This window comes from Cupressus sempervirens, chromosome 7 (assembly GCF_028749045.1).
Source record: "Cupressus sempervirens isolate cs-2001-9-10 chromosome 7, ASM2874904v1, whole genome shotgun sequence".
NCBI lineage: Eukaryota > Viridiplantae > Streptophyta > Pinopsida > Cupressales > Cupressaceae > Cupressus > Cupressus sempervirens.
The window spans coordinates 886260846-886271292 of NC_143124.1; the positions used below are offsets into that span (position 1 = coordinate 886260846).

The following is a 10447-nucleotide window of genomic DNA, read 5'->3' on the forward strand; positions in this document are numbered from 1 at the left end:
CTCATGAAGAGGATTTTGGGTTTTACTCTCCAACTTTCCAATTTGAAAGTGAGAAGTGAGGAATTAAATTCCTTTTTGGATACTTATTCACTTTTCGAGTGAATAATCAATTAGGGCATTTAACCAGTCAATCTAGTTAAACCCCGAATCGACCCAAACGAAAACATGCTATTCCTATAAATAGGAATTCATCTATGGCAAAGCTGCCAGAAATTAAAATAAATCAATTAAAAAGCCCGAAAACCCAAAAACACATAAATCTCCTAAACAACTTTCGCGACAAAGCGAAACTCTAAATGCACAGACATGCTTACTGGTCTAATCACATAATGCAAATGAGTTCGGATTTAATAATCACCGAAAGGTTTAAATTAAACATTTAATTGAGGATACGTCGACCATACAAGGGCGACATTGGTAAAATATGAATAGCTGAATCACTAACTCCATGTGCCACTGCCAGGGATATAATCCTACACACTAAACAACACGATCAAGTGCAATTGCATATAATAACATAGCCGAAGCAATAAATGCATTAAATCACCTAATTTAACCATTTATTTAATTATATTAAAATAATCTATTTACATCACTCACGTTCGCAAAAGGCATAGCAATGCAGGAATGAAGTAAATAACCATAGCATTAAATCCATCACATAATATAATCAGAGGTATGTCCAAATACCAGATAATCAGATAACATCATAAAACACATTGTCATCTCAAAATGGCATCATCATGCAATATGATTAACTGAACATCATAGTATTCTAATATCTATGATACTAGAATCAAAGAGTAACATTTGACCCTCAGGTCATCTCAAATGTAAACATAACATGAGTAACAAATATCTCTCTAATCAGAATGTAACAAGGTAAATGTCTGCAGCACATAACCAAATCATCCAACAAGAACAATCCATTCTAATTACTTGCACATTTAATAATGATTGATTACTCTGCATTAAAAAGGCATTTAAAACACAATCATAAACATGACTAATCACTGCTATAGGAACCTAGTCTAGTGTAGCATGGTAAAAAGTACACAGTGCAATCTCTGCACACATCTCAAGGTAATCACGGAACAACCTCATGATACCACATCGATCCTGGTAACCACTGGCACAAACTTCAGTGAACCAAAAATCACATCATAATCTCAAAGATCAGTCAAAAGCATAATCAACGCAACTGATAGAGAAACATAAATCTAAACACCTCAACGGTGTAGACCACTCAGGGTCACAATCATGATCCCATCACAACAAAATATCATCAAGGTTGCATCCATTAGGACGACTTACAAAAGTCAAATGGGAGAGGCACTACAGGTGGAGGGTCAAGTAGAGCCAAAGAAGAATCCTACAGAAGAGAAAAGACCTCAATAGGATGTGGTGTAGCAGTCAAAATAGTGGTCTCAGGAACAATACAAAGGTTCAAGCATCCCAATTGTACCACATGATGCTCTCGCGAAAGAGAAGAGATATGTTCTAAAAATGGAGATGGTGAACCAAAGTGTGAGAAGGTGTAGAGATAGGTGGTATGATCAGTTGTCCCTTTAGCACTAAGGCCTCCTATCACACTATCTCAAATGAAGACTAAATCTATAGTGAACTCAACTATCTTCCCTAATCCACTATGTCTAATCTAATAAATCAAGAGAAGGTTTATAGACAAAGATGGAACATACAATCCATCATTGAATGTGCCATCCTGAATGCCTACTAAACCTTTCCCTCAAACTATTAGGGCAGTCTTATTCCCCATAAGAATATGAGGAATGGGAGAAGCCTCAACTATAGAGAAGACCCCTTGAGAAGACGTCATATGGTGAGAAGCACCTTAATCTAGTATCCAAGGGACCTAGAAAGGGGAATGGAATGGATGCCTGTAATGCATGACCTTGTCCAAAATCCTATTTCAATGTCAAAGATATGGAAGAAAACAAAATAAAATCCCTGTGAGGTAGAAGAGGATGGAGATTAAAGAATGCTCTTCTGAAGAAGAGCTTGCAAATTTGCAATCTATTTCTCATAGCCATCAAATCGCTTTTGAAAACAATGTAAATCATCATGAGGTCCCTTCTAACAATAGGAACATGTAAGGCTCTTAGTCTTCTGTTTATCCTTAGAAGAAGATGATGGGCTAGTAGAGTGCTGAGAAGAGGAATCTGATATCTACTTCAGCTTTAGCTTCTATGTACCCTGAGGTGTCTTGGCAAGCAAAGCTTGTGATTGTGAACTTGTAAGTGAATCCATTTGAGTAAGCTTGGACTACTCATTAATCAACCTATCACATAATGTCTCAAAAGAGGGCATAACATTTCATGCACCTAGTGCATCCATAGTGGAGTAGAAGGTAGAAGTGAAAATCTAATAAGGACCTCGAAGCTTTGAGAGTATCAAAAAGATACACTCATCATCTGACTTCATCTTTCCAACAACCTATAAAGTAGATCAAAGAGACTTGAAGTTCATCAAGAAGTCCTTGATGTTGGTGAATGATTTAGGTACTAAGGAGGTAAACTTTGCATCTATCTATAAAACCCTAAATTGATTCATTGTGCCAAACAGGGTGGAAAACTTGTTCCACATAGCCCTGGGTATGGTCAAACCATCTAGGTGGAACAACAACCCATTTGAAATATTTAGTGCAATATGGCCCATTGCCTCATCCATCTTATTTCTCTGCATAAGAACCTCATAAGGCCTTTACAGAATTGGTGGAGCCACATCGAGGCATGACCGTAACCCCTTTGCCATAAGCAATCTGGTCATCTATCCTTTCCAAGTGTGGTAGTTGTGAGGTGTGAGGCAGGCGACAGAAAAGTACACCATTAAGAGAAAGTAGATAGAAGTATAAGGATCTCTTTGAAATAAATGACAGAAAGAGAATTTGCAACCCCCCCCCCCCCCCCCCAAAAAAAAAAAATACACTATCTCTCGTATACTTCAAATAAGTATGAAAGCACACAAAACAAGAAAAAATGTGTTTTCCAGATGCAGAAAGGAATGAAAAATGAAGCCTCCAATTTGGTCCCAAAAACAATTGACCAAATGAAAATATTTTAAAATAAAACTAGCATGCTTGGATCAGGCTCAGAAAGAGCTTTCCAACAATATATGATGTGTCAATTTTCAATACCGTATATACCGTATGCCAAAGTTATGGCTAAAAAACCAACAATGCCTTTGAAAAGGGAGTTCTCTAGAAAAATACAGAGATGGAAAAAAAAAAAGGCTATCTACATATCAAGGGAACATCATAACTGGTGGAAGTGGCGCTGCGACTAAGGATGGGCGACGGTAGCTCCCAAGTGGAGCGCAGGTGGCACTACTAGGTAGAGGTGGCACTGTGGTCGGTGATGAGCTATGATTTGGCTATAGTGGCTCCTAAGCAGGTCGTTGGTGGCGTGCTGGGTGTGGGTGGCGCTCTAGTTGCACATAGCATGTGCGGTGGCAACGCGTTCTGCCTGCACCAAAAAAACTTAAAACAAGGTTTTTTTTGCTATTTTTTTTTTTTCAAAAATTGTGTCATACGACCTAAGAGAGGGGAAAATTTTTCCCAGAGGCTATTGTGGCCAAAAAAGACAAATTTTATATGAAAATTGAATCTCTCAAATCCTACATGGTATCAGAGCTCCCCTACTGCTGCATGTTCTAGTGGATTTCCAACCTTTATAGCTTTTTTCTTTTTGTTAGAGTAATAAGATATTGTCTTATTAATTAAATCATTTTGGTTTAATTATTAAGTCACTTATTATCTCTAGTTTACTTAAGTTAAACTTTAGGCATATAATAATTAATTATTATCATGCAACCTAGGTTTTGCCTTGTTAGGGTTTTGATCTCCTTTTATAAGGATTGATCTCTTTGTAATTTATTCATTCACTTTTGGTAATAGCAATCTCTTTTTTTGCTCATCAAGAATGTCTCATCTATGGATCTAGGATTTTCAGCCTCCATATCTATGGATCTAGGATTTCTAGCCTCCATAGCTTTTTGCTTCTCTCTTCTGTGACAGGTGTTTGCATGTAGGTGATTCTTGGGAGTTGTGGGGTTGATCTTTCATTAATTCCAACATGGTATCAAAGCTCCAGATCTTCATGACCATGTATTGTTTATGAGAAGTTTGTCTTGGCTTTCAGATCTGTGCTTTTTGTTCAGAGGGTTTCATTTTTCAAAGTTGTTTTTTTGTATTGAATCTTAGGGGTCACCATTTTTTGGTGCACTTTGAGCCCAAACAGTCATCACTGTTGAGCTTAGAGTGCCCAAAAACCCTATTTTCATATAAAAGCTATACAACTTGGACGCTGTTGGAATTTAAGGCTAAAAAATTTTCTCCCAGATTTGGCACATTTCTTGAGGTGACAACTTTTTTATTTTTGCACATTTCTTGAGGCAGTGGTTTTTTTGGTTTTTGGCACACAAATCGAGATTTTTCAAAAATTAAGATTTTGGCACATTTCTCAAGGCGATAATTTTGTAATTTTTGGTACAAAAATTGAGATTTTTTGTATGCAAATCAAGATTTTTGGGTGTGTAAATCAAGATAGTTTTGGTATGGAACTAGTATGCTTCCCAAGGCAATTTTTGGTACTAGTTAGCATGCTTTTTGAGACATTTGGCATGGATCCCGAGGCAATTATTTTTTGAGCACTTTTTTGACCTGCATGTGGTTTTCTGGCCATAGCTTGCTCATCTGGATTTCATTTTTTAATCCAAAAGATAATTTGCACTCCGAGAGACATATTTTGAGACATTTTATTTTCTAGATTCTGCACCAGGCACATCCCATTCAGTTTTTTGTTTTTCTACATTCTGATGGATATCTTGGTTGTTTCAAGTTTGGGGATCGATTTTGTTGTTTCGGATGATTTTTGATGGGATGTACTATCTCTTGTATCAACCTTATGTCTCTTTTTGATCTTTGTTGGCATCCTTTTGTAGTTTTTTTGCAAATGCACTGAGATAAGTGCCACTCTATTGCATTTCAGAATCTTGGACATCTTTATGTTTTGTTGTACTCACACTACATTATAAAGTGCCTTGGGGGGTTTTATGTTGGCCATATTTTTCATCTTCCTTTGTCAAGTGAGTGTTCCTTACACAACATTAGCCCCATGATGTGTCGATGACACGTGCCATTACAGGCAAATTTTGTACTTCTTTTGCATTCTTGATGTTCCTGGTTCTTCTTTTTGTAGGAGATATTACATTGTGTTTCAGTGTTCATGTCTTACTCTTAGTATTATGGGGGGTAATGTTGGTTCTATTGCTTTCTTGGTTTGATGGATTGAGCTATGTATTCAGTATTTGATCCTATGTGCTAGGTGATTGCAATGGCTGGATACCTATGCATTTCAATGAGATGGACCATTTACCATATAGACATTCTTTCATTCCTATTTTTGGAGGCCATGAAGATACCTTCCATCTTCGCTTGATTAGCTCTTCAGACTTAGTCTTCTCTACCTAGTCATGTTCTACACATTGGAGGTTCTTCATATCAACAGTTTGGCAATGTTTGCAGCTTCATGCTTCAGTGGTGTTCTTGATGATCATCTTTTGTTCCTATCTTCTGGAACATTCTTTCCATCTCTTTTTGGAGTAGGGTTTTTCCCATGTGGTTTTCTCTATTTCTCCTCTTTACAAAAATTTGGTTGTGCTTGGGTATCTTAGTAGGCCTTGTTGTCAGGACCCAAATTTGCTTTTAGTAGTAGTTTCTAGGTTTTTTAGCTACTCCCTAAGTTTATATTAAGGGGGGGTGTTAGAGTAATGACATAAACCTTGAAAAGGAATAAGCCTTCCCAAGTCCCTTGGATACTGGATTCAGGTGCTTCTCACAATATGACATCTTCACAAGGTGTCTTCTCTACTATTGAGGCTTCTCCCATTCCTTATATTCTCATGGGGAATAACACTACCCTAACAGTCTATGGGAAAGATTTAGTAGGCATTTAGGATGACACATTCAATGATGTATTGTAAGTTTCATCTGTGTTTGTAAACCTTCTCTCGATTTATCAGATTACACACAGTGGATTAGGGAAGATAGTTGAGTTCATTGCAGATTCAGTCTTCATTTGGGATAGTGCAACAGGAGGCCTTATTGCTAAAGGGATAGTTGATCATACCACCCTTCTCTACACCTTCTCACACTTTGGTCCACCACCTCCATTGTCAGAGCACAACTCTTCTCTTTTCCGAGAGCATCATGTGGCGCAAACAGGGCACTTGAACCTTTGTATTATTTTTGAGATCACTCTTTTAACTGCCACACCACATCCTGTTGAGGTCTTTTCTCTTTAGTAGGATTCTTCTTCAGCTCAACCTAACCCTCTAGCTCCATTTATCGAGCCACTAGGTGCACTTGTTGAGGATTCTATAGAGGACATTCATCTCCTCTTTCTCCACAGTGTCAGAACATTTGTCACCCCACCTACATTGGGGATTCCCTTTTAGGATCCTCATGTTGGCCTTCCAGTTTCACCTCTCATTTAGGGGTTTCCTTATTTTATGCATTTGTTTCTTTTGCATTGGAGTTCCATTGGTTTGATAATTTCTATAGGGGCTTCATCATTTTGGGGGGACTTTGGTGTCTCTTCCCTCTCTCATAGGGGTTGGTTGAACTTATGGTTTTGAGAGACTCTCTTGAGCCATTTCTTTTTCTTGCTTTTTTCTATCTCTTTTTGGAGAGGAGTTTTTCCCAGTGGGTTTTCTCCCTTGTCTCCTGGTTTATAGAGATTTCCTTGTATTGGGTACCTGATTAGGCCTTGTTGTCAGGACCCATTTCCTACTTTCATAGTTGTGCTAGGTTAGCTTAACCCCTGCGCTTAGCTTAAGGGGGGGGTTGGTGGGGGGGTGCCTAGAGTAATATTTAGTTTTCTTACTACATAATTCAATTAGTAAGAAAACTAAATATTACTCTAACAATAAGGGTGACTTGATTATTTGAACTTAATATGTACATATGGTGTTTCATTCTTAGTGTGCATTCCTCTCAACTTTGTGAATTTTAATAAAAAATCAAATTTGAGAGTCATGGGTATGTTCATAGTATTTACCTAGCAATTCATTTAATTATTAAATAATTATTTGTTGTGGGAGATAATTTAATTTAATCACTTATATTGGCACCTTAGAGGATGAATTTTTCTTGCCTATGCACATCAATGGTATGGGTTTGTAATTTGACAAAATTGAGAATTTTTTTGTCCTTATTTCTTTTGAAGATTGCATTGTGGATTTTATAAGATTTAGATGTCTAACTTATAATTTCATGGTTACATGATTGAATATAACCTTCTTTATGAAAGCTAAGTATTTGAATGGTTGCTATCCTTAAGTGTTGTTTTTATTATTTCATTTCTCTAGAATCTCTTCTAACCACCTTCATCATTTTTTTCTTTTCTTAAATCTGATTAGTTTATGAGTGGAATCTAAAAATCTTGTTTTTATGAATGAGGTTTCACATGTTTACAAGTTGTCTTATCCTTTTTATAGTGATAATGTGTCTAATATTGTGCAATAGGTTATTGGAGTAGTTTGCTCATACATTTTTATCTTATTTGTTGATCTCCCTTTGCATTTTGCTATTTGTTTGCTTGATTATGAACAACCCCCTATATACGTATGACTAGATATGCCACTAAGGTATCCATCATTGTAACTGACACAAAGGGACCTTGGGGTTATCAATCTCTTGAGGTTGATTTCATTTTAAGAGAGGCAATGCATTTGGTGTTCTACTTCATGTTGAAGAGTGTGTCAAAGCACTCCTCGTTAGGGCCAGGAAAATGTTAGCAATTTTCAAGGGCCCTGCCTAGTCTTGTGGGATTTTTGGTTAGGAGATTGTGTTGTTTTTGCTTAAGATTTTCTCTGGTCTCTTCTCGAGTGGGCTTTCTTTGTTCATGATCAATGTCATCATTGTTTGGTTCCTATAGAGGTGGAACCTTCCCCTATTGAGGTGGAGATTCTTGGTGCTATCAGATTATGAGTTAGGCCTTTTCTTCTTCCTTTACCCTCTTTTTGTCATCTTATGGAGGTGACAACCATTCCTACGGAGGTGGATATGGGCTTTAGGGAGACGATGATCAAAGTTAGTTTATGGGTTGCCATGTTTTGTGATGGCCTAGAGTTGGGGATAAAAGGTTTGTGGACCCTCATAAAATCCCTCAATTTAGCCAGTTCTTTAATGATCAACCTATCAAGGCAATATGGAATAAAGTATTTGCTTCTTGGATCTTCATTGACTTCTCTTGTAAAAGCAAGGCCATCTTCTATTGAGGTAGAGATGGATGTCAATTTTGAATTCTGAGGGAAGTTTCTTATGTGCTAAAGCTTTGATTGGTATACTTTTTTATTCAACCCGGTTGAATATCAGGATATGGTTTGGGGAGCCATATAAAAATCCAATAGTTTGTGTTGGTCTTCTGACAATCAATTGCTTATGGTTATCTACAACTGTACTTTTGGGAGCCATAAAAAATCCAAAGGTTATGGGTTGGGGTGTCCCTCAAAACCCCCAAGATCTCTTTGCTTGGGAGGTAATATCTTTTAGCTTTTGGACATATGAATTAGTTTAGTGTAGCTAGTGCATTGCTAGTCTTTATTTATATATTTTTGTCTATCTATTGGTTTTGGGTTGCTAGTTAGCGATGCATTATCCCTTGCAACATGTTCCAGATCTGCCTCAAATCCTGATTGTGTAGGGTTTTAGGGCCCCTTCAAAACCTATTTTTCTCCTAATAAAAACATATATTAATTCAAATAATTTACTAGATAAAAGCAACATGAAGGAGCCACTTCCAATTCCAAAATCTTAAAAGTAAGAACTCAGGTTGGATACAAAGTCACATTACATAGATATAGATGTTGATACTTAATTTTTATTTTATTTTCTTGTAAAACATATTTAAATAATTTAGTATTACTAATCTTCTCAAAAGAAACATTATGGTATCCTTGTATTTCAACTTAAAATTAATAAACTCTTTTTAGTTTGATAGCAATACACAGTAACACTTCTAACCTAAAAACGTATCATATAAGTCATTCACCAAGATTCAAATGCATTAGAAGCATATAAATAACAATATCTATATATAAAAACTCATCCACATAAATACAAATTTTGAACTCTCAACTTTTTTTTAGTTTAAGATAAAATATATACAGTTTTTTTATTTAATTAGGAAAAAAAAACTTTTTGAACATTGATGTTTTGTCAAAAGGAACCCAATACTTTGGTGCTCTCCCATGCACAAAATTCCCCATAACATTATCCCAAACACTTTATGATCTTAGTTCCCCTACCCATTCTTCACCGATTAGACCGAACAAACCATACCCTACCAAATAACGCCAAAAAGAATAAAGAATATTTCAACATTGGAATATATTCCACTCCCCCATTGGGGAATATTCTAGGGCAATGGCGCCCTCGTCTTTTCATTCACGAAGCTTCTGGCGCCACGTCGTCATACCAAATATGCTATAAATATCCTCCCCGACCCCCCTAATCGTCCATTATGCGGCTCTAGCCTTTGCAGATATTTTTTTCTTGGTAATTCATTTCCTTTAGCTTCTCCTTTCCTTTCTATTTTGCAGGTCCGGTCTCGGGTCCGAATCCCCAATCAAGATCTGGCTAGTTCAACCCCAATCCTGGATAGTCAAAACGAGGAGGCGATACGCCTGCTATACGATGCCCTAAGCTCCGGCGACGCACGGACAGTGCAGAGCATTTTGGCCCCTGATTTGGAATGGTGGTTTCACGGCCCTCCTGACTGCGAATATTTGATGCGCTTGCTTACCGGCCTTTCTCGCCACACACGATTTTCATTTCAACCGGAAAATTTAACAGCTGTTGGAGATAAGGTCTTTGTGGAAGGGAATCTCGGTAAATCCCTGTACTGGATTCACGTCTGGACCGTAAAGAATGGGATAGCTACGGAAGTTCGTGAGTATTTCAATACTTCTCTGGTCGTAACGGATTTTAACACACCTTCTGCCGTTTCGTCGTCATCTTCCGGAAAATCTTCCGTTTGCTGCCCCCTGTGGCAGAGCGAGCTGGGGAAATCTGACGGAGAATCGATGCCTGGGCTCGTCCTTGCAATCTAATAAATTCTTCATTTCGTTGCCCTAACCCTAAATAAAACTCCAAGATTGGTGTGGTTTGCAGTTGTTTCAGAGATGTAGCGCCTTTGGAGGGTTTCGGTTCTTTAGAAATGTAGGCTATTTGTGGATTTGTGTGCGGTGATTTGTTGGAGGCGTAACTTTTTATTGTATGAGTGGTTTTCACGTTAGGGTGGGGTCCCGTAGCCCTCCTGAACGCTTGAGAATACGCTGGTTGCAATTATGTGTAGGGTGTTTGTCAAGTTTGGGTGTGCCGAGATGTGTTCTGATGTGATAATAAATAAATGGCGTTTTCTTCGAA

At 37.6% G+C, this 10447-nt stretch overlaps 1 pseudogene across 1 annotated transcript; it reads left to right on the plus strand.

Moving 5' to 3' along the window:
* The first annotated feature begins 9528 nt into the window (after positions 1 to 9528).
* LOC149550340 (wound-induced protein 1 pseudogene) lies at positions 9529 to 10447 on the plus strand (annotated as a pseudogene). The gene has a single exon (XR_016354193.1). The product of XR_016354193.1 is annotated as a wound-induced protein 1 pseudogene (transcript).